The sequence below is a fragment of the Lactuca saligna genome, chromosome 7 (assembly GCF_052625555.1).
Source record: "Lactuca saligna cultivar CGN05327 chromosome 7, ASM5262555v1, whole genome shotgun sequence".
Lineage (NCBI taxonomy): Eukaryota > Viridiplantae > Streptophyta > Magnoliopsida > Asterales > Asteraceae > Lactuca > Lactuca saligna.
In genome coordinates, this window is record NC_136423.1 from 94,771,914 (window position 1) to 94,797,584 (window position 25,671).

Here is a 25,671-nt window from a genome sequence, read left to right on the forward strand (position 1 = left end):
GATATATTTGACTATATTCTTGATCTAATTGAAGATATTTATCAATTAATAAAATATTTGTTTCCTTATGTGATAATTGATTAATTATTTTGATTAAATTGGTAAATTGTTTTGCAAGAAATCATTAAATAAATCAAATATAGATAATTATGTGATTAATTGTTAATTTTAGATTATTTGTTATTTGATCCCTGTTGTTATGAAAAGTTTCATATTTTCCCCTTTAGGTTTTATAGTTTAAATTTGAACCCAAAAGTTTTGTTGTTTTGAAATTTAAATAGTTAAAACCCTAATGTTTTGAAAAAGGTTTAAAAACTTTCCCTCAAGTTTTGGAATTTAAATTTTGATTAATAGTTTAATTGTGATGTATATTAAAATTCTAAACCCAAATGTTTTGAAATATTTCAAAACTTGCCCTCCAGTTTTGGAATTTAAAAGTTTATTAAAAGTTTAATTTAGGAATGTTAAATTCTAAAACCCTAGTAATGTTTTGAAAAGTTCAAATCACACCCTTATGGTTTTATTAATTAATCAAGGAGTATAATTACAATAGGTTTAATAAATCCATAAAAGTTTAGGTTTACAATTTAATTGAATTAAAAGTATAATTGTTAAATTTGACCACCTAGTATTTTAATAGTGTAAAATGCACCCTATACTATATATAACATTAAAAGTCTAACATTATATATATGTATGAGTAAAAGTCAGTCTTACCGTTAGTAGGCCTCATTCACGAAGCTGGTCTATAAAGGGTGTTTAAGGAAATTGCCTATAATATGGCGATTGAATGGGTTTCCACTCTTACCCACCACACTCTTGACTAGTGGAGGGTCGTTAGCCGAACGGGTAGGATAGGACGAAACCTTCCGTTATAAGTATAATGAAATACAAAGTAACTAAATGTTTTTCAAATTCCCAATCATAGTTACTTAGGAAAAGTGAATTGATGCAATTCCATGAAATTACACTTTGTGCCCTTGCGAAGATGTTAGTGGAGCATGTGTGGTTTACCGGCACACTAAATGGTTCTAAGCGAAGGTAGCAAAGGGAGACTCAATGTTTGTCATAGTTCGGTGGAGCGTGTGTGGTTTACCGGCACATTGAATAGGTGACTGTAACATGTGAGGGAACCATGTAAGTTTGCATGGTTATTCACACCCGCTTTGTGATCCTCGGCATCCCAGTCACAAACAAGAGGGGCATATCAAGATTTAAACATGCCATTGAAATGTTCAATGAATCTCAAAGGATCTAGGAGTTTTCAAAGATTTAAAACTTAAATTTCTTTTTTCGTTTTTCATGGTGGAAATTAGTAAATCGTCATTCACTTACCTTCAAATATTCTGCAACTAGATTACGACATCCCTTTTCTAGGTTGTAGCGTATTGTGTTGGGTCCTAGCCTTGGAATTTCATTTGGGTGATTTACCAAGGACTCAATCAATCAACTAACTCAAATTTGTTTCTCCCGTTTTGTAGATGTCAAAGTTCGACAACTATGGTCTTCCCAAATCCTGTGGAACAAACATTCCACATGAAGATGGTATTCCACGATTCGATCAAGGAACAAGAAATCATGCTTCACTTCCTCCACTTCCTCCAATTGTTCTCCCTAACCCACAAGATCGAAGAATTGAAAGGTTCAATATCACTAAAGCCCTATTGGAAATGAAACATGAAGATGGTAAACTCGTGTGTGCCCACATTCTAGGAATGAAATCACACATTGATAGGTTGATAATGTTGGGTGTGTCATTCCAGGATGAGTTGGTTGTGAACTAGGTTTTGTAGTCACTTCCTGAATCATATAATGAGTTCAAAAGAAAGTATTATATGGTGGATCATGACGACAACCTCATTGACCTAACTTACATGCTCATTGCTGCTGAATCAGAAATGATTTGGTGAAGCAATGGAGCGCATTTGTTAGGAAAGTCAACCAACCATGCTTCCATGGACGTTCTAGGAGAACCAACCTGCATTTGCTACCAAAAGAAAGAGCATTGGATAGAAATCTACCCCAAGAGCCCGAAGATTCCAAAGATGGGAGAGTCAAAGAGTATGGATGTGCTTCAGGTAAAATCTACTATCTAAATTAAGTTCCTATTCGTTGATTCTTAATACATGATGTGATAAGATTGCATTTGAATGTTTTTGTAGGATCGGTGAAAAGAAAGGAATCTTGGTGAAAGATCAAGATCAATCTAATCACAAGAAATGGATCTTGATCGCATGGACTTGAAGATTAGATTTTGAGCTTAGATAGTTATGATGGAGTTGTTAGAATTTTTCTTTTTGAAATACATCGTTTTCAATGGATTTTTCATTGTAAGGACAAACGTTTTCCGCTGCTTTTATAAATAAAATAAATTTTGGTTTGACTTATTTATTTATTTGTTTACTTCCTTGCAATGAAATCGTTATGAAAATTGGTGTTTGCATATTTCTACAACAAAAGGATATGATTTTTATTTATGGTGTTTATGGAAAAGTCGAGAATTCACCAAATAGGGAGAGTTTCTCATCGCCTAAGTTTCAATTGGACAGAAATTTGGAATCACGCAACTTGGTTGGATGATGAATGAGAAATTTCATATTTGGAAATTAGACTAATTCGTTGACAAAGTGTCAAGTGAAAGGACAAGGAGATCGAGCACACAAAGTTGTGTGTTGATCAAAGTCCACCACAAGAATAACAAAGATATTCGTCGTGATTTACTAAAGTTTTAGTAAATATGATTATACTTATAAGATTAAGTGTAATTATGAATTGATTAAAAAAGTTTAAATCAATAGCAGCACGAATAAGAAGAATCAAGTAGGCAGAAAGATAAAAGTATCTCCATTCTAAGAAGAAGGGAGAGTACCTTTTATGCTTTATGATAGGTCTTAATGATTAAGAACCATATCTCAATTGATCCTCTAAGTGAGTCTTAGTACAATTGTATGTTTAAGAAGAGGAATCAAGAATTGAAGAAATGGTTAAATCAAAAGGTCAATCCTACTTCGTTCCAATAACAAGTCTTAAAGTTAAGATTGTGACAATGAGTGAAAAGTATTAAGAAGGTTTATAACATTCATCAATTGTGGAAAGTTGTGATGTCTTGGATAAGACAAAGGCCAACTAGGACCAATTTATGAAGTGTTTTGATAAAAGCTACACTAACTCTTGAATATTTGTTTTTGTCAAGAAATGGTTATTGACAAGAGAATCTTATATGTCAAGGAGTCAGTGGGAGTCTTAATGATCTTGAAAGGTTTCAAGAACAAATCAAATAAACATTCTCGATCATCACTAGCACATGAGTTGAGGTTTACAACCTATCATGTTGACGTTATTTTGTTTCTATGCTGTTTCCAATTGAGTTAATTATGCATGTGAGTTCTATGAGTTCTCATAAAAGCAAGGCACCTTGATCAATGAAAGGTACATTGATGTAACAGCCCGGAATTTCAGGTATTTCTTTAAATTATTTTTGGGGCACATTTAGGAGGGGACTCGGCGAGTTGGTGCCTGACTCGCCAAGTAGGACCACGGTCTTGGTCACAGATACGCGACTGGACTCGACGAGTCCAATAGGGACTCGGCGAGTCGACGCTGTTCAGCTGAAACCCTAGCCGTTTTGATTCTGAATCGTATATAATGTCTTTAGGGCCGTCATGTCTCGTCTTTTGGCCGATTGAAGATATCTTAGGAGTCTGTGGGCATCTGGAGCAAGGGTGAGGGCTAGTGGAAGCTTGAAGAGATTGTTAGACAAGGAGAGGCAAGGTGGTGATCAAAGGAGGTTCAAGGGGTCGAGTTCTGAAGGTTGGGGACACAGGGAACACGTTTCCAGGTAATCTTCGGATCATATCTGTAGCTTTTACGTTGTATGCGAATTTAGGGTTTAGGAAACCCATTTAAGGAATAGATAGATGATAGTGTTGTTACAAGTGTTTAAACCCCTGTAATAGTATGTGTGAAGGTCCAGGAAGCCCCATATCTATATATTACGGAATCATGCGAGTTACAAGAGGCGGCGGATTGACTGCATGGCGAGGACTCGCCGAGTCCATTGATCAGACTCGGCGAGTAGCTTGAAGATTCACTAGAACTCGCCGAGTTGTTCTTCAGACTCGGCGAGTAGCTTGAAGACCTACTGGAACTCGTCGAGTCATTCTTTAGACTCGGCGAGTGGAGTCGGGGTGTCTAGACTCGCCGAGTTGCCTTTGCACTCGACGAGTCCGGTCAAGTTGACCGTTGACCTGTATGTAATTTAGTAGGGTCAGTTGTCTTGTTTGATAAGATCATTAATAAAGGTATGTGGTATTATAGGGAGCCTGCAGATTAGCGGATCGAGTGCGAGTAGCTCGAAGGGTTTATAGCTTGCATACTACGAGGTGAGTCTCCTCATTACACTTCACCCGTAAGGGTTTGACTGCATGACCGGAAGTTCGTATATGTTATATTTATGCTATGTCTAGAGAGGTAGATGCTTTATATGTGATGTATGCTTATATGTGATGTATGCTTATACGGGCCGGAAGGCGTGACTTTATGTGATAGAAAGAACGGTATGATGTATGACTTATGTGTTATGTGTGATATGTTATATGTGTTTTGTTTTATACTATTATGGGCCGGAAGGCAAAATACTATGGGCCGGAAGGCAATATAATACGGGCCGGAAGGCGATATGTTATGGGCCGGAAGGCGATTATGTTACGGGCCGGAAGGCAATGTTATGTGGACCGAAAGGTCCGGGCCGGAAGGCGTATGTGGGTAAGTCGTATACTGGGGAACTCACTAAGCATTTATGCTTACTAGTTGTGTTTTATGTTTTTCAGGCACTAGCGATGACCGTGGGAAGGCGCCGGCGTGACACGTACACACTGCCATTGTTGAAGATCTTGAGGATTTATTATTTATACTTTTGAAATAAACTTGGAATAAACTCTTTTGTCGAATAATGATGTTTTATTTTAAATGAAATTTTTATTTGAAAATTTGAGCTGTTACAATTGGTATCAGAGCCTTGGTTTGAGGGATTCGGGTGTACTTTCGGGTGCAACTGAACTCAGACCGGGGATTTGAGGAAAAACCTTTTTAAATAATAAGGACACAACATTTCATAAATGGTAAGGCGGTAAAACAAGAATGGAGCAGTGTGTACGATCAGCCAGCGCCCAAACGGTGAAGATCCCCAGAATACCTTACAATGTTATATTATGCACTGAATTATGAATTGTTATGCATGCTAGAAGACTAGGTATACATGATAGGACTAGAATGGCCTGTTTTGTGATGCCTTGTCTAGGGAGATTGCTTATATGGGATATTTGGTAGCGTGCAAGTAGATAGTGCATACTAGAGGTAGAGTACTCATTATTCGGGATTTGGGGAGGAAGATTTGGGATGAATACTGATACGGTGTGGTCGGTAGTATTGGGCCCGTACTACCGAAGACACCGGACCAGTGGAAGACCCAAGTAAGAATCCCTGGAAATCGGAGACTGAGTAGGGCGCGTATCGAGTACCATTGTACTTGGTGGAGTCTCTGATGATTTTATGTTGTATTTCAGAGACATCATGGTCATCACACACAATGGGGCGAGTTCGAGCGGTGCGAGTGACGAGGAGATTCGTCAGATTATTCAGGAAGAGGTAGCTGCGGCAGTTCGGGCTGAGATCCCGGAGATGTTTGGGTCTATTAAGACCACTCTGATGGAGGAGTTTGAGGAGCGGTACACCGCACTTACTGAAGCTGCAGTTGCTGCCGCTACCGTAGCTGTGGCTGCTGCTAGGCCGCAAGGGGGTGATTCATTACTATTCAGGGAATTCAGCAACACGAAACCCCCTGAATTTGATGGGACGCAGGATCCGATTGCGGCTATGAGGTGGATCGCCGACATCGAGGGGTGCTTCTATACTTGCTCATGCCCGGAGCACTTGAGGGTACGGTTCGCCTTGAACCAGCTCCGTCTGGGAGCGAAGGATTGGTGGAAGTTCGTGACGGCGAACTTCACTCAGGCAGAGATTTCAGCGGTGACATGGGAGAGGTTTACGGAGATGTTCAGGGACGAGTACGTTCCCCCGGTGGAGAGGGAGCGATTGATTCAGGAGTTCTTGACCCTTAAGCAGGGTATTGATTCCGTGGCAGTGATCACACGGAAGTTTCATGAGAGGGCAATGTTCTGCCCCGAGCTGGTATCTACGGAGCAGTCGCGGATGAGCCGGTATTTGGGCGTTTTGAAGAGGGAGATCCGGGAGTTTGTGTCAAACTCCACCTATCGTACTTTCACTGAGCTTGAGGCGAACGCCAGGAAGCGCGAGATCGAGTTGGAGACTCAGGCGAGGGAGGAGGCTGAGTCTCGGCAGGTGGATCGACGGCCGGCTCAGTCTTAGCCGGCAGCCAAGCGGACTAAGTTCGCTGATTCGAGGATGGGAGGTCCGAAGGGTTGCACTTGCGCGAAGTGCAGCAGGAGTCACGAGGGGGTGTGTCGAGCTGGTGGTTGCTACAAGTGTGGCAAGGAGGGACATATTGCCAGGGATTGCCCTAAGGGGTTTATGGTTTGCTTTCACTGCAACCAGACAGGCCATCAGAAGGCCGAGTGTCCGCAACTTCGTCAGGGAGCTACACCTACTACCAGGACTACTGAGACCCGACCGGCGAAGGTCGAGGCCCCGAGGGCTCGCGGGAGAGCCTTTCAGCTGACTGCGGAGGAGGTCCGCGCTGCGCCCGATGTTGTGGCAGGTATGTTATCATTCACGTATTTACTTAATGGTCGAAATGCTATGCTTATGTTAATGTATGTGTAGGTACTTTCCTTGTGAACTCTATGCCTGCTCTAGTGTTATTTGATTCGGGTGCGAGTAGATCGTTTGTATCGTTTGCTTTTAGTCAGCACATCGGCATTAGTCGTGAGCCGTTAAGTCGGCCTTTGAGCGTTTCTATTGCGGCTGAGAGGGTAATTTGTGCTACGGAGGTTCTTCGGGGATGTGTGCTAGAGATCTTCGGGGTTGCGTTTCCGATTGACCTAATTCCTATTGCGATGGGGGATGTCTGTGTCATCGTAGGCATGGACTGGTTGAGCCGATACAGCGCTGTTATCGACTGCGAGCGTCAGCTGGTGACTATACGAGACCCTAGTGGGGGAGTTCTTACGGTATACGGCGAGGGTACCCGTTCGGGATCAGCTTTTTGTTCGGCCGCTAGGGCGAGGCAATGCCTACAGCGGGGATGTAACGGTTTTGTGGCATATGTGATGGATATGCGGGAGATTTCCGAGAGACCGAAGGCACTGAAGGAGGTTCCAGTGGTGCGCGAGTTTCCAGATGTTTTTCCCGAGGATTTGTCGGGAGTACCTCCTGCGAGGCAAGTGGAGTTTGGTATCGATCTAGTTCCAGGGGCTGCGCCTATTGCGAAGGTGCCTTATCGTCTTGCACCTCCAGAGATGCAAGAATTGTCCTCGCAACTTCAAGAGTTGTTGGGGAAGGGATTTATTCGGCCGAGTAGCTCGCCGTGGGGAGCACCGATTCTGTTCGTCAAGAAGAAGGATGGTTCACACCGGATGTGTATCGATTACCGGGAGCTGAACAAGGTGACGGTCAAGAACCGCTATCCGTTACCGAGGATCGATGATCTATTCGATCAGTTGCAAGGGGCATCTTGGTTTTCCAAGATTGATTTGAGATCAGGGTACCATCAGGTAAGAGTGCGGGATGAGGACGTCCAGAAGACAGCATTTAGGACGCGGTATGGGCATTACGAGTTCGTGGTGATGCCTTTTGGGCTCACCAATGCCCCAGCAGTGTTCATGGATCTCATGAACAGGGTATGCAGGCCGATGCTGGATCGGTCTGTGATTGTATTCATCGACGACATTCTGGTGTATTCGCGGTCTAGAGAGCAGCATGAGGGACATTTGAGGGAGGTCCTTGAGGTACTGAGGTCGGAGAAGCTATATGCAAAATTCTCCAAATGTGACTTCTGGTTACGGGAGGTCCAATTTCTGGGGCACGTTGTAAATCAGGCAGGGATATTGGTCGATCCGGCCAAGGTGGAAGCGGTGATGAGTTGGGAGGCACCGAAGTCACCTTCTGAGATCAGGAGTTTCCTTGGGTTGGCGGGGTACTATCGAAGGTTCATTAGGGACTTCTCCAAGATCGCGGTGCCGCTCACCAGATTGACCCGAAAGGGTGTTACCTTTTCATGGGGACCCGAGCAGCAGACTTCCTTCGAGACACTTCGTCAGAGACTGTGCGAAGCCCCAGTATTAGCTCTCCCGGAAGGGATGGAGGACTTTGTCGTATATTGCGACGCATCGATTTCAGGACTGGGTGCAGTGTTGATGCAGAGGGGCCATGTGATAGCCTATGCATCGAGGCAGCTGAAGCCTCACGAAGCGAGATATCCCACGCATGACTTAGAGTTGGGGGCAGTAGTGTTCGCCCTCAAAATTTGGCGTCACTACCTGTACGGGGTTCGTTGTACCATATACACGGACCATAAGAGTTTGAAGTATTTGATGGATCAACCCAACCTAAACATGCGTCAGAGGAGATGGTTAGATGTGGTTAAGGATTATGACTGTGAGATCCTATACCACCCAGGCAAGGCTAATGTGGTAGCCGATGCATTGAGTCGTAGGGCGGAGAGCACTCCATTGCGGGACGTATGTTTGAGATTGACGGTGATGACTCCGGTATTAGATGCTATTCGTGGGGCACAGGCCGAGGTTGTGAAGTCTGGGATGCAGAAACAGGAGCGGGTCGTCGGGTTGATTTCAGAGTTCGTTATGGATGGACGGAGACTTCTGACATTTCAGGGTCGGATCTGGGTACCATTCGTGGGCGGTACGCGTGTTACTTTGATGGAGGAGGCACACAGATCGAAATTCTCGATCCATCCCGGTGCTACGAAAATGTATTTGGATTTGAGAAAGGAGTACTGGTGGCCTTGCATGAAGAGAGACGTTGCCTGGTTCATTGAGAGGTGTTTGACCTGCCGTAGGGTTAAGGCCGAGCACCAGAGACCGCACGGTAAGTTGCAACCCTTGGAGATTCCTGAGTGGAAGTGGGAACAGATCACGATGGATTTCATCACCAAATTGCCGAAAACTGCCAGGGGAGTCGATGCGATTTGGGTGATTGTGGATAGGCTAACTAAGAGTGCACACTTCCTTGCCATTAGCGAAAGTTCATCAGCAGAGAAGTTGGCAGAGTTATACGTGAGAGAGATAGTATCTCGGCATGGAGTGCCGACCTCGATTGTTTCGGACCGCGATGTACGTTTCACTTCCAGGTTCTGGAAGAAATTCCATGAGGAGTTGGGTACTAAACTGCATTTTAGTACCGCATACCATCCCCAGACCGACGGTCAGAGCGAGCGGACGATTCAGACATTGGAAGACATGCTTAGAGCGTGTGTGTTAGACTTCGGGGGTAGCTGGGATGCGCATCTACCGTTGGCTGAGTTTTCCTACAACAACAGTCATCATTCGAGCATTGGTATGCCACCTTTTGAGTTGTTGTATGGTAGGAGGTGTCGGACTCCCATTTGCTGGGGAGAAGTGGGACAGAGAGTGATGGGCAGTACAGAGATCGTACTTCAGACGACCGAATAGATTCAACGAGTGAGGCAGAGGTTATTGACCGCCCAGAGCCGACAGAAGAGTTATGCGGACAGACGCCGGTCCGAGCTCGAATTCCAGGTCGGCGACTGCGTTCTCCTAAAGGTTTCTCCTTGGAAAGGGGTGATTCGGTTCAGGAAGAGGGGCAAATTGGGGCCCCGGTTCATAGGTCCATTCCGGGTAATTGCAAGGGTACGTCGGGTGGCTTATCGGTTGGAGTTGCCAGCGGAGCTGAGTCAGATTCACGATACCTTTCACGTATCACAGTTGAGGAAGTGTATAGCCGACGAAGCGGCAGTGGTTCCGTTAGAAGATATTCAGGTGGATGCGAGCCTGAATTACGCCGAGAGACCAGTAGCTATCAGGGATCGGAAGATCAAGGTTCTACGGAACAAGGAGATACCTCTGGTGTTGGTTCAGTGGCAACATCGGAAGGGATCGGAGATGACTTGGGAGCCGGAAAGAGAAATGCGGGAGCAACATCCGGAGTTATTCGCAGAATGAGACTTCGAGGGCGAAGTCTAGTTCTAGTGGGGGAGAGTTGTAACAGCCCGGAATTTCAGGTATTTCTTTAAATTATTTTTGGGGCACATTTAGGAGGGGACTCGGCGAGTTGGTGCCTGACTCGCCGAGTAGGACCACAGTCTTGGTCACAGATACGCGACTAGACTCGACGAGTCCAATAGGGACTCGGCGAGTCGACGCTGTTCAGCTGAAACCCTAGCCGTTTTGATTCTGAATCGTATATAATGTCTTTAGGGCCGTCATGTCTCGTCTTTTGGCCGATTGAAGATATCTTAGGAGTCTGTGGGCATCTGGAGCAAGGGTGAGGGATAGTGGAAGCTTGAAGAGATTGTTAGACAAGGAGAGGCAAGGTGGTGATCAAAGGAGGTTCAAGGGGTCGAGTTCTGAAGGTTGGGGACACAGGGAACACGTTTCAAGGTAATCTTCGGATCATATCTGTAGCTTTTACGTTGTATGCGAATTTAGGGTTTAGGAAACCCATTTAAGGAATAGATAGATGATAGTGTTGTTACAAGTGTTTAAACCCCTGTAATAGTATATGTGAAGGTCCAGGAAGCCCCATATCTATATATTACGGAATCATGCGAGTTACAGGAGGCGGCGGATTGACTGCATGGCGAGGACTCGCCGAGTCCATTGATCAGACTCGGCGAGTAGCTTGAAGATTCACTAGAACTTGCCGAGTTGTTCTTCAGACTCGGCGAGTAGCTTGAAGACCTACTGGAACTCGTCGAGTCGTTCTTTAGACTCGGCGAGTGGAGTCGGGGTGTCTAGACTCGCCGAGTTGCCTTTGCACTCGACAAGTCCGGTCAAGTTGACCGTTGACCTGTATGTAATTTAGTAGGGTCAGTTGTCTTGTTTGATAAGATCATTAATAAAGGTATGTGGTATTATAGGGAGCCTGCAGATTAGCGGATCGAGTGCGAGTAGCTCGAAGGGTTTATAGCTTGCATACTACGAGGTGAGTCTCCTCATTACACTTCACCCGTAAGGGTTTGACTGCGTGACCGGAAGGTCGTATATGTTATATTTATGCTATGTCTAGAGAGGTAGATGCTTTATATGTGATGTATGCTTATATGTGATGTATGCTTATACGGGCCGGAAGGCGTGACTTTATGTGATAGAAAGAACGGTATGATGTATGACTTATGTGTTATGTGTGATATGTTATATGTGTTTTGTTTTATACTATTATGGGCCGGAAGGCAAAATACTATGGGCCGGAAGGCAATGTAATACGGGCCGGAAGGCGATATGTTATGGGCCGAAAGGCGATTATGTTACGGGCCGGAAGGCAATGTTATGTGGACCGAAAGGTCCGGGCCGGAAGGCGTATGTGGGTAAGTCGTATACTGGGGAACTCACTAAGCATTTATGCTTACTAGTTGTGTTTTATGTTTTTCAGGCACTAGCGATGACCGTGGGAAGGCGCCGGCGTGACACGTACACACTGTCATTGTTGAAGATCTTGACGATTTATTATTTATACTTTTGAAATAAACTTGGAATAAACTCTTTTGTCGAATAATGATGTTTTATTTTAAATGAAAAATTTATTTGAAAATTTGAGCTGTTACAATTGATAGAAAAAGGTGAGCTGCTTAACTACTTGGAAGACGTGGTGGGCAGCTGTGCTACCATAAGGCAAGAAATCAAGATTAAGAAAGTTCGGTCCATATGAGTTTGAATTTGTCGTAAACTTTCGTTTTAACAAATTCACATGGATAGGAACACATACACCGTTTAAATCTAAGTGTCATAAGATTTCCTCCTTCATGAAAATGATTGTGAGGAAATGCTTTCACTAAGAAAGATTTTAAGAAGATAGTGATTGTAAAATTGCATTCTCGAATTCGATTATGGTTACGGTATCCCTTTGCATGATTTGAATTGTGAGGTTTGGCAACTAGTCTTAATTGTTTAGAAACAGATATGAGCTATCTAATGAAAAGGTGTATAAGTTTAAGAGGCCTTGATAAAAGATTATCAAAGCATTAAGTATTAGAAACATGGACTTAAGAAATTCAATAGGTATTGTTTTTCTGGAAGTTAAGATGTTTATGAATACATGTCGAAGCAAGTAGGAGCATAAGTGTTATGTTTTATAATAATCATCATGATAGTGGGTGCATAAATGTTATGATTGTATGATTATTAAGGCACGTATTGCAAGTTGGCAATATTAATTATAGAAAACAAGAGTTATACCTTGCAAAGTGGTAAGGATTGTAAAGTTGTTTTGCTATAATTAAGGGAGAGAATATTATGCTTCATTTCAAATCTAAAGGCTTAGGTTGATAAATTTAGTCAAAGGTACATAGTGTGTTCTTAAAATTTCGATTATGATTACGACATTCCTTTTCACAATTCGAATTTTGAGAACATAGCAAATAAAACATTATGCATCGTGTCCCATACGCTTTGGGTATAGGATCGATTGCAAATGATTTAATATTTGACCATTCTAAAATTTTCCAAATGTCTAGCGCATTTAGAAGGAAAAAGGACTAGAATCAGTTTTGACTAAAATAATTAAACAACTATCAAAGGACAATCCAAAGTTCGACGAGGATTGGTTGCTTATGAGTAGTTGGAAGCATGGTATTGAATGGACCATATCGACATTATTATGAATAGAAAAGATTCTATTAAGAATGAGTTGTTATATGGAAATTATGGAAATGTTTCCATATTGGATAGACCATATCGACATCATTACGAATAGATAAGATTCTATTAAGAATAAGTTGTCATATGGAAAATATGGAAACGTGTCCATATTGGGAATTGAATATTGAAAATCTATGTCTAGATTAGAAACTTTTATGCAAAAGGATGTTCAAAGGAATGTACTTTGAGTAAGAGACATCATATCAAAGGAATTGTCTTGTAACAATCTCCGATAGAAGATTTTGTAATATCATTGGAAATAGTCTTTGTGACTTTGGTGCAGTGATATTACGAAAGGATGATTGCATAGAATGTTAGAATCTAGCATATTCTATAAGTAGCAAGAATTTGATATTTTTACATTTATGAAAAAGGATTAGGAGTTGTGAAATGAGAATGATTGGAAATGTGCTCAATTTGGTCTATTTCACAAACTAAGAACCATAGGTAAACATTGTGTGCATGCTAGGAGCATGGCACAAGTGTAATAATTCAAGTAAGAAGTTGATTACCCGAAATGAAAAATAATGAGTAATCGATATGGTGATAAATAAAAGGAGTTTTATTTATACTCAAAGGTTTGAGGCCATATGGGATTAGTATTATTCTTGTGTTTCACTTTGCATGTTTTGACTTCCTGAATAATTTAATTGGTTTAGAACAGTCAAATTATTCGAACGGGCCACAGTCGTTCATATGTTGGAAGTAGGTATGAATGAAGACTGTCATGAATTTGTGTGTGGATTGTCTAAAAGAGTATTAGACATAAGCAAATGTTTGCTGCAACGTTCATGAGCGCTTATGAATATGAATTTGAGCAGTTGATTAAACCCACGCTCACTTGGATCACTCCATGAACTGTATCACGAGTGATTGGTGAGACGATAACATCTTATATATTCTTGAAACCGAGATGTGTGAGTTGTATCTTGCTAATCGGTTGCACATTGATAATATGAAAAAGAACTAGTAACTTGGTGTTATAAAACATATTGTTGTGTGTGATTCGGTGAGTGAGTACAAGTGAGCATTGTATCAAAGTTTATCCGTTCCTTTTATCCAAAGTAGGATAAAAGCGATATCTTTGGCACCTTTATGATTTAGTGATGACAAACGTAAATTGTAACATCCCGAAATAGTAAGAGTTGAGTGGAAGGGCTAAAAGTGTAATTTAGGAAAGAGTGACTCGGCGAGTCCATGGATGGACTCGGTGAGTAGATTCGCGACTTTGTCGCGTGTTAAATAGTCGACTCGGCGAGTCAATGAGATGGACTCAGCGAGTAGGCGCTGAGTGGAGAAAACCCTAATTCTCGGGGTTGAGCCCTATATAAAGAGCATTATGTTTCCTCCCCAGCCTCTTTATCACCCTTTGAATCCCTGAAACCCTAAAATCATGGAGGAACACCATTGTTGAGTGGATTGGGGCTTGGAGAAGTATTTGTTGAAGAAAGTTTGGAAGTTTTAAGGTGTGGAACAAGGGTCTTTGCTTGGATTTGAGTTCCTTTCAGATTGGGGAGTTCTTTTGAGGTAATATCTCGTTCTTAGGCTGTTGTTATCTTGTTTATTCATTTTGGGGTTTGAGGGAAGCTTATCTTGGGTGATATTGGAATCTAGAGGTTAGATCTGAGGTTGCTACCTCAGATATGGAATGGAGGAGAGTTGGAATGCAGGAAAGTCCCTGTGTTGAGTGTTGGATGAAGCTATCTTGTCCCAAACCTTAGCCCTAATGTGCAAAATGCATAGATCTCTTTGGATTCACGTAAAGATTGCCACTTTACGTGATGGATGAGTTGTAGGAGGCTAGATCTATGTTTTGGATCAATTGCATGGTCTGGAACGCTTCTGTTTGGATGCAGACCGGTGGAACTCGGCGAGTCACATGGGTGGACTCGACGAGTTGCTTGAAGATGAGCTGGAACTCGACAAGTTGGATGAACAACTCGGCGAGTAGGTTGAATATAGCCTTAGACTCGACGATTCTGTTCCTGGACTTGGAGAGTCTTGTCGAAGAGTCCCAACATTTTCTGGTTGAGTCGAAGAATTAGCGAGTCAAGGGATGACTCGGTGAGTTAGGGGCGAGTGGACTCAGAGTTGTTGGACTCAGCGAGTCTCGGGGTGACTCAGCGAGTTAGTTCGCGAATTGAGTGAAGTTTTGAGTTGGGAACTCGACGAGTCATAGGGTTGACTCAGCGAGTAGGGTCAGTCAGGGGTTGACTTTGACCCAGTCTTTGACCAAGGGTTGACCAGTGGTTTCCAGGGGTATTTTGGTAACTGTTGATTATGGTTTTAAGTTTAGTGCATTGGTTGCTGTCCAGTGGTGGAGATCGTATCAGTGATGGGAGCAGCTTGGGTTATCTGTTCAGTCGGCAGTTTCGAGGTGAGTTATCCTCACTATATCTATCGGGTTTAAGGCACCAAGGCCGACCCTTTTATCGGATGAAAATTCGGGTAATTGTCTATTGTATGATATTGCGGGATATGGGCCGGAAGGAGTTACGTTATGAGCCGGAAGGCATTATATGTTGCGGGCCGGAAGGCATTACATGTTGCGGGCCAGAAGGCAATGCAATGTGGACCGGAAGGTCATGGCCTGGAAAGGCGTATGTACATAATTATTATGTTGGCTTAGTCGTAGGGTGATGTTATGCTAGTGATCGGCTAGGCTGGTATCTTGGTTAGGGTAATGATATGTTATGTGATCTGTTGATCGATTTGCTAACTGTGAACTGTTATATGATTACATGTTATGTGTATGGTTTCCTGGTCTGGAGTGTAACCCGGTATGCATGCTTGTTCTATGTTCTGTCATGATATATATATGCTTTTACGTTGCGGGCCGGAAGGCGATATGTTATGGTCCGGAAGGCAATATGTTATGGACCGGAAGGCAATGTGTTATGGGCCGGAAGGCATTACGTTATGGGCCGGAGGCGATATGTTTTGGACCGGAAGGTTGTGGCCTGGAAGGGCGTATATGTGGTTGGTATTTTGGGGGTATCTCACTAAGCTTTCGGGCTTACAGTTGTGGTTTTTATGTTTTCAGGTTCTCAGGAGTCTGTGGCAAGGCAAAGGCGTGATCGTACCGTTCCTCGCGTTGGTGTTTTATGAAATGGACCTGGGAAAATACTCTGTTAAATAATGTATTGAAAACCTTTTTGTAACAACGTTATTAAAATGGATTGTTTTGAAAAAGTTTTAATTGTTTCGAAATTTTGGTCGTTAGAAGTTGGTATCAGAGCCTTGGTTTGAGTGAATTGGAGGAACACTCGTGTGACTCCAGTCTCAAATCGAGGAAGGTTTTAAAAGATAAATTAAAATGGTTTTAAAATCTAGTAAAAGGAGAACGCGGAGGTACGATCAGCCGAAGCCAGTAAGTAACCCCAAATTACCATTCACGACATTTGTTTATTTGAGCTTTGATAGAACAGCATGCTAGTGTTAGGCTAGGGATCTTCAGGATTTCATGATAATGTTGCTTGTTTTATGATGCCTGCTAGCCTATGGTTTTCCTCTGTCGAGATTTCCAGTGTTCCTCTAGGAGTGAGGATCGAGCGCTTGCTATGAAAATTTGTCGCTAGGGTGTTGTGGTAGTACTTCATACAAATATGGGTAGGTGTGGAAGGTAGTATGGTCCCGTACTACTGAAAGCATAGGACCCATATGCGTATCAGGGAAACCATGACCTCTAGGGTTGGGTTGAGAGTGGGTTCCCGGGATAGTGGGAATAGTCTGAGGTTTTCTAGTATATTTTCAGTATGGAGATTTCGAGGCATGCTGGAAGCGGATCTGGGTTAGGATCGGGTACAGGAGGAGGAGTTGCGGACGGGTCAGTACCGCCGAGATTATTGGTCAGATGAGCTCGTACGAGTTGGATGCGAGGATTCGTGAGAGCCTGCATGATGAGGTTACCGCATTGTTTCGGGCCGAGCTGCCGGAACTGTTTGGGTCGATCAAGACCGCCATGGTTGAGTATTTTGATGAGCGCTATGCGGCTCTCGCAGAGACGGCTACCGCGGCGGCCACAGTGACTGTAGCAGCGGTAGGGGGAGGAGCTGATAGGGATTTTCAGTATCGGGACATCGATAATACGGAGCCTCCCACCTTCGATAGTGTTCAGAACCCGATTGTTTCTATGAGATGGTTATCGGACGTGGGGGGTGTTTCTTCATGTGTTCATGCCCTGCCGATCAGAGGGTGAGGTGTGCTCTGAACCTGTTGAGGCTCGCAGCAAAGGATTGGTGGAGGTTGACCACGGGGTCATATTCGGATGCGCAGAGGGTTGCGATTTCATGGGATCAGTTCTGAGAGATATTCAGTACTCGTTATGTTCCGCAGGTAGAGAGGGAGAGGTTGGCTCGGGAGTTCCTTGAACTGAAGCAGGATTCGGAGTCGGTGACTGAGATCACCAGGATGTTCACTAAGAGGGCGATGTTTTGCCCTGAGTTCAGTTCGAAGCAGGCTCAGATGTCCTGATATCTGAGTATGCTAAAGAGAGACATCAGATAGTTTGTGTCCGCACATAGGTGCGGGACATTGTTGGAGTTGCAGGAGGCCACCAGGCGGCGTGAGTTAGAGATTGAGTTGCAGTTGCGTGAGCTGAGGCAAGCTCCGGTTCAATCGGAGCCGGCAACGAAACGGTCTAAGACCGTTGATTCCAGGATGGGGGATCAGAACAGCCACACTTGTGGGAAGCATGGGAGGAGTCACACCGGAGTTGCAGGTCTGGTGGTGCATGCCGCAAGTGCGGAAAGGAGGGGCACTATGCGAGGGATTGTCGGCGGTCAGCGTCGGTTCGGGATTTGAGGATTTGCTATCATTATCGTCAGGTTGGACATATGAGGCTCAACTGTCCACAGTTTTCCGCGGGACCGGTGCGGGCTCCAGTACTGGCCACTTTGAGGATTCCAGGAGAAGGTCAGGGTGGAGCGGAGCCGCCAAGGGCTCAGGGTCGTGCTTATCAACTTGCGGCAGAAGAGGTCAGAGCAGTGCCGGAGGCAGCTGCGGGTATGTTTCTTTCTTGATGTCATGTTATCTTGCGATTATTATGGTGTATTGTTGTGCGGGTATCTTTGTGTGGTTTTCGATGTGGTATTCGTCGTTTTGTGGGTTGAGGTTTTTGGTTATGGATCTGTGTTTCGGGATTTCGTCTTGGTATCTGTTGTTCCTTGAGGGTTTGGCATGGTTATGGATTCGTGTTTCGGGTTTTCGTCTTGGTATCCGTTGTCCCTTGAGGGTTTCGCATGGTTATAGATCTGTGTTTCGGGTTTTCTTCCTGGTATCCGTTGTTCCTTGAGGGTTTGGCATGGTTATGGATTCGTGTTTCGGGTTTTCGTCTTGGTATCCGTTGTTCCCTGAAGGTTTGGTAGGGTTATAGTTTAGTGTTTTGTGCTTTCGTTGGTTATCATTCGTGAGGGTTATTAGTGGAGATGCGACATTGGGTTGAAGGTCGGGTAGCATCGGCTTCCCAAAGAGTGGTTAGATACAGTTTGAGTTCTTTCGATCGAGCTAATCAGTGTTGATGTGAGATCTCGTTAAGGTTGTTTATGCTTGAGGGAAGCAGTCAGCGTGTAAGTGTTTTCTTTATGCAGGGTTGTTCTGGAAGGTCGGTGATGGCGACCGGTGGTTGTTAATCAGTGCTATAAGTGAGGGAGAGATGGAGAACTCTCTGGGAGATCGATGAGTATTTTAGAGTGCTTAGCTGTTGGGATTCAGCAGTGTTCTATCAGCACAGAGTATAGGCTGATAGGAGCGAGTGTCGGGCATGCGAGGCGGGATACCGACCTAGGGCATTTGATTGTGGAGGCCTGGGAGCAGGCCGGGATCGAGTATGTATGATGGAATTAGAGTTTGGAACCCCCCTAGAGGGATAGAACGGTATGCATGGGAGGATTTTCGGGGGCGATAGCTCAAAATGATGAATGCTTGTTGAGCGGTCCAATCATGCTGAAGACTCTACAGGTATTGTTGGATCAGTTTGAGGATATGGATTGGGTATGTCGCAGTGTGTTTGCATTAGAAGGTCTGGTCCTGGGTAGTGATCTTGGTGAGTTGAGATAGTGCATGGGCTTGAGAGTCCCTGCGATGAGAGTCAGAGTATGTGTGTTGGATGGATAGCGGATACGCTATGAAGGGGTGGTGTAGCGTTGGGCGAGCACCATTGCACTTGTCGGAGTGACAATATGGTTGAGTGGTTTCCTTGGTAAAGGAAGAGAGAGTGAGGTGTAACTCCGAGAGGGAGTGCAAGTTCGCGGAAGTGAAAGCGGCAGAGTAGAGTTATGATTAGAGTGATTCGAGTATGGTTTTTGAGCCGCATGTTTGCGGCAGTGGAATAGGAGCTCATCCGGTTTGGGATGCCTGCTAAGGTTGCGAAGGGAATTTCGCAGGTGTAGAGCCAAGAGGCTCGGAAAGGATGCAGGGAGAGAGTCTTGAACTCTCAGTGTGATTTTGATTAGGGTATGGGGTATGTATTAGTGGCTTACCCTGGGGAATGTTTGAGGATATTATCAGTGTATCAGGTTTTCCCAACCTGAGGGTGTTAGAGCTAGTCCAACATATGTATGCGATTGCAAAGGGAGAACTCGTGAGAGTTGCTCTGAGATTGAGAATGGGTCTCTCAGTCGTCCCGGAATGGATAGAGTGGGATTCGGATTGGGGATCCGATAGTTCATGGTTTTATAACCCTTATGGGTCGAGTGATTATTGAGATTTGGGGCAGTAATGCATCTTGGGTAATTCTCGGTTATTGAGTGTGATTATCAGAGGGTACAGCCGGTGCCCGGTTAGAGACGGTGGTCAGGACAACGTAAGGGAAGGGAAAGTGTGTTCGAGTTTCGACGGCTATGCCTTGTGGGACCTAGTCCGGTTAAGGCCAGATGACGCGTTGTGGGAACATCTTTGGAGTTGTATTGTTGTAGGCTTCGGGGGAGAAACCTAATTTAAGTGGGGGAGAATTGTAACATCCCGAAATAGCAAGAGTTGAGTGGAAGGGCTAAAAGTGTAATTTGGGAAAGAGTGACTCGGCGAGTCCATGGATGGACTCGGCGAGTAGAGTCGCGACTTGGTCGCGTGTTAAATATCTGACTAGGCGAGTCAATGAGATGGACTCGGCGAGTAGGCGCTGAGTGGAGAAAACCCTAATTCTCGGGGTTGAGCCCTATATAAAGAGCATTATGTTTCCTCCCCAGCCTCTTTATCACCCTTTGAGTCCCTGAAACCCTAAAATCATGGAGAAGCACCATTGTTGAGTGGATTGGGGCTTGGAGAAGTATTTGTTGAAGAAAGTTTGGAAGTTTGAAGGTGTGGAGCAAGGGGCTTTGCTTGGATTCGAGTTCCTTGTAGATTGGGGCATTCTTTTGAGGTAATATCTCGTTCATAGGCTGTTGTTATCTTGTTTATTCATTTTGGGGTTTGAGGGAAGCTTATTATGGGTGATATTGGAATCTAGAGGTTAGATCTGAGGTTGCTACCTCAGATCTGGAATGGAGGAGAGGTGGAATGCAGGAAAGTCCCTGTGTTGAGTGTTGGATTAAGCTATCTTGTCCCAAACCTTAGCCCTAATGAGCAAAATGCATAGATCTCTTTGGATTCACGTAAAGATTGCCACTTTACTGTTGGGTTATGAGCATTCTAACACTCCTCACTGTACATGCAACCCTAAATACCTTGGATCTATGTTTTCTCTATTATACATGCAAATATGAACATCCAAGGTATTATCCTAATCTAGCATACAAAACTATCAATATAACAAGATAGAATACATACCTCTTTGATGTAGAATGTCTTCATGAAGCTTGAGTGCCTAGTGCCCCAAGTGTGACACCTCAAATGGTTCACACAACACCAAATACACTTGGAATAACTTGAGAGAATTCTACACTTCATAAAATCGGATAGCCCTCTCTAGAATAATACTAGTGTCCGATTTTCCTCAAGAATAAGATGCTTATATAGTTATACAATTAGGGTAAACTCTAATTGTCATGACTTTCCATTTCCTTGGATCCATGGGTTCAAATACATCATGGAGCATCCATGGAGCATCATATGGGTTTTGGCCCAACTAGATAATCCATGGAGCATTAGCCCACTATACAAGTATGGATGATTTACACAATCAACCCATATATTTAATTAGTCTTCTTTTGATCACTTAATTAATCCTAGATTAATTCTTGATCAATACTAATTAAATAATCTCATTATTCTTATTATTAATATACTAGAACTTATAATATATTAATAACCGTAAGTGTCTTATTTCTCTCATTATAGTCTATCCAAGTGCATGATGCCATGCAACCCAAATGGACCATGCCGGGTCGGGTCAAGTCTTACCAATTATAGTTATGGACTTAGACATTAATCCAACAGTCTCCCACTTGGATAAGTCTAAAACTATTTTGCGTATGACTTCAGGAACCAACTGGCAATCGTAGCTCTCAAAAGCTTCTGTCGAACTCTGACCTTGTAGATGAACTCTGATCTTGTCAATGACTTGTCCATTAGATAAGGGATCATATATTCCTCCATTCTAGATATCATATGGACTGAGACATGGATTATAATCATTCTCTCTGTCCATTTGTTGTTTCCCGATTTCCGATTTATGACGACTAACTAATTGAACAAATCAAATCAGTCCTGGCCCGGCCGAGCACTTCCATTTGTCATCATCAAATCATCGAGGGGCCCACAGATATCGCTTTTATCCCGAAGGTAAAAGGAATGGATAAACTTCGACTCATATGGCTTGTTCTACTACTTGTTGAATCATACACAAAGACACGTTTTATAACATCGAGTTACCAATGCATTTCGTGTAATCAATTTACTATCAACTCATAGTAACAACTCATATCTCTAGGTTTGAAGAATATAAGATATTATCGTCTCATGATCACTCATGATAAAACCCATGAAGTGATTCCAATGAGCGCGGGTTGAATCCAATACTCAGAACTTATAAGCACTCATGAGTGTTGTAGCCCTTTGTCCAACAACTTAGACCTCTACAAGCCAACCCATGACAATCATAATTCATATCTACTTCCAACATATGACCGACTGTGGATGGTTTGAATAACTTAGTCATTCCGGAAGAATAACCTAGTTTATTCGGGAAGTCAAAACATGCAAAGTGAAACACAATAATAAGTGAATCCAATATGGTCTCAGAGCTTATGAATATAAATAAAACACTTTTTATTTATCACCATATGATTACACATTATTCATTGTATATTGTTTCAGCTATCAACTTTATTCTTGAATTTAAAACAATAGTTGTCCCATGCTCCAAGCATGTACACTATGTTTTCTAAACACTAGTCATGCCATACACAAGTATGCATACTATGTTTGTCTATGATCTTTACTTTGTGAACTAGATCAATTGAACATAATCTTCAATGATTCTCTTTTCACACTCCTAAATCCTTACTGCAAATGCAAGAATTCCAAATTCATGTCATTTACTGAAAACTGTTAGATTCTAAACTTATATGCATCGATCCTCTTGTAATGATTATGCACAAAGTCAGAAAGACTTAACAACAATCATTACAGAGCATTCCAAAGGAGATCAAGTCCTTGGAACCATCCTTCTTGCATTAAGTTTCCTTAATCTTTCACAGATTGAAAATTCTAACTTTGAAACATTTCCAGATTCCATTTTGACTATCACTTCTGAACAAGAGTTGCCTCCTTATAGATTATGTCAATATGGTCCTTCCAGAATTATTACTATACTTCCAATTGTCCTTGAGAAACCAGTCTTTGGTAAACCTTAGATTGTCCTCGACAATTGTTTAATCCTTTTAGTCATATCCAATTCTAAACCTTTTCCCTTCTTAATGCCCTAGGCATTTCGAAAATTTTAGAAAGGATGAATATAGCACATGTAATCGGTCCTATATCCGAAGCATATGGGACACGATTCATGAAGCTTGAGTGCCTAGTGCCCCAAGTGTGACACCTTAAATGGTTCACACAACACCAAATACACTTGGAATAACTTGAGAGAATTCTACACTTCATAAAATCGGCTAGCCCTCTCTAGAATAATACTAGTGTCCGATTTTCCTCAAGAATAAGATGCTTATATAGTTATACAATTAGGGTAAACTCTAATTGTCATGACTTTCCATTTCCTTGGATCCATGGGTTCAAATACATCATGGAGCATCCATGGAGCATCATATGGGTTTTGGCCCAACTAGATAATCCATGGAGCATTAGCCCACTATACAAGTATGGATGATTTACACAATCAACCCATATATTTAATTAGTCTTCTTTTGATCACTTAATTAATCCTAGATTAATTCTTGATCAATACTAATTAAATAATCTCATTATTCTTATTATTAATATACTAGAACTTATAATATATTAATAACCGTAAGTGTCTTATTTCTCTCATTATAGTCTATCCAAGTGCATGATGCCATGCAACCCAAATGGACCATGCCGGGTCGGGTCAAGTCTTACCAATTATAGTTATGGACTTAGACATTAATCCAACATTTACGTGATGGATGAGTTGTAGGAGTCTAGATCTATGTTGTGGATCAATTGCATGGTCTGGAACGCTTCTGTTTGGATGCAGACCGGTGGTACTCGGTGAGTCACATGGGTGGACTCGACGAGTTGCTTGAAGATGAGCTGGAACTCGACGAGTTGGATGAACAACTTGGCGAGTAGGTTGAAGATAGCCTTAGACTCAACGAGTCTGTTCCTGGATTCGGCGAGTCTTGTCGAAGAGTCCCAACATTTTCTGGTTGAGTCGAAGAATCGGCGAGTCAACGGATGACTTGGTGAGTTAGGTGCGAGTGGACTCAGAGTTGTTGGACTCGGCGAGTCTCGGGGTGACTCGGCGAGTTAGGTCGCGAATTGAGTGAAGTTTTGAGTTGGGAACTCGGCAAGTCATAGGGTTGACTCGGCGAGTAGGGTCAGTCAGGGGTTGACTTTGACCTAGTCTTTGACCAAGGGTTGACCAGTGGTTACCAGGGGTATTTTGGTAATTGTTGATTATGGTTTTGAGTTCAGTGCATTGGTGGCTGTCCAGTGGTGGAGATCGTATCAGTGATCGGAGCAGCTTGGGTTATCTGTTCAGTCGACAGTTTCGAGGTGAGTTATCCTCACTATATCTATCGGGTTTAAGGCACCAAGGCCGACCCTTTTTATCGAATGGAAATCCGGGTAATTGTCTGTTGTATGATATTGCAGGATATGGGCCGGTAGGCGTTACGTTATGAGCCGGAAGGCGTTATATGTTGTGGGCCGGAAGGGATTACATGTTTCGGGCTGGAAGGCAATGCGATGTGGACCGGAAGGTCATGGCCTGGAAAGGCGTATGTGCATAATTATTATGTTGGCTTAGTCGTAGGGTGATGTTATGCTAGTGATCGGCTAGGCTGGTATCTTGGTTAGGGTAATGATATGTTATGTGATCTGTTGATCGATTTGCTAACTGTGAACTGTTATATGATTACATGTTATGTGTATGGTTGTCTGGTCTGGAGTGTAACCCGGTATGCATGGTTGTTCTATGTTCTATCATGATATATATATATATATATATATATATATATATATATATATATATATATATATATATGCTTTTACGTTGCGGGCCGGAAGGCGATATGTTTTGGACCGGAAGGTTGTGGCCTGGAAGGGCGTATACGTGGTTGGTATTTTGGGGGTATCTCACTAAGCTTTCGGGCTTACAGTTGTGGCTTTTATGTTTTCAGGTTCTCAGGAGTCTGTGGCAAGGCAAAGGTGTGATCGTACCTTTCCTCGCATTGGTGTTTTATGAAATGGACCTGGGAAAATACTCTATTAAATAATGTATTGAAAACCTTTTTGTAACAACGTTATTAAAATGGATTGTTTTGAAAATTTTTTAATTGTTTCGAAATTTTGGTCGTTTCATAAATGCTCGGTCGGGCTAGGGCTAATTTGATTTGTTCAATTAGTCAGTCGTCATAAATCGGAGATCGAGAAATAGTACAAAGAGAATGATTAGAAATAATGTCTTACGATATCTAGAATGGAGAAATATATGATCCTTTATCTAATGACACGTTTATCTGATAGGATCAGAGTTGACAGCAGCTTTGGAAAGCTACGATTGCAGATCAGGATCTGAAGTCATACGCAAAATAGTTATTAGACTTATCCAAGTGGAAGACTATTGGATTAGTGTCTAAGTCCATAACTATTTTGGTATGTACTTGACCCGATGGTGCATGGTCCTTTTGGGTTGCCTTCACCAAAGCAACTTGATAGGATGAATTATGGAGAGAAAGGATTAAATATGATTTATTAATTTATTGTGAGAATAATATATTAAAGGAGAAATCATGTTGTTTAATTAATATTAGTCAATAATTAATTGGTAATTAGTTTTGTGACTAAAAGAGATTAATTAAACTTAAGGGACTAGAATTGTAATTATAAGATAATTGCAATTTGGGCCATGGATTGCCTTATATTATAAGGTGGACGAATTCTATGGGGAAGCCCGTATGAAATCGTTCAAGGCCTTGAGGAAAGGGCTCCATGGGTTGCTTAGGGCTTAAGCATCCAATTTAGGGTTTTCTTGTTAGATAACCCTAATAGCCTTACTATATAAAGACCCCTTATGACCCAAAAACGTGGCTAAGACTTCTCTAGGGTTTGTAGACGGTTTTGGGCAGCCTCTATCCTCTATCCTCTTCATCCTCTTGCTTATGGTGTTTGTGAACCATTAGAGGAGTGACATTTGTGACTCTAAGCTTTCTAAAGTCAATACAAGGAGGAATTGGATTGTTATTGCTACATAACAATCAAGGTATGATCTTAAACCTATTCT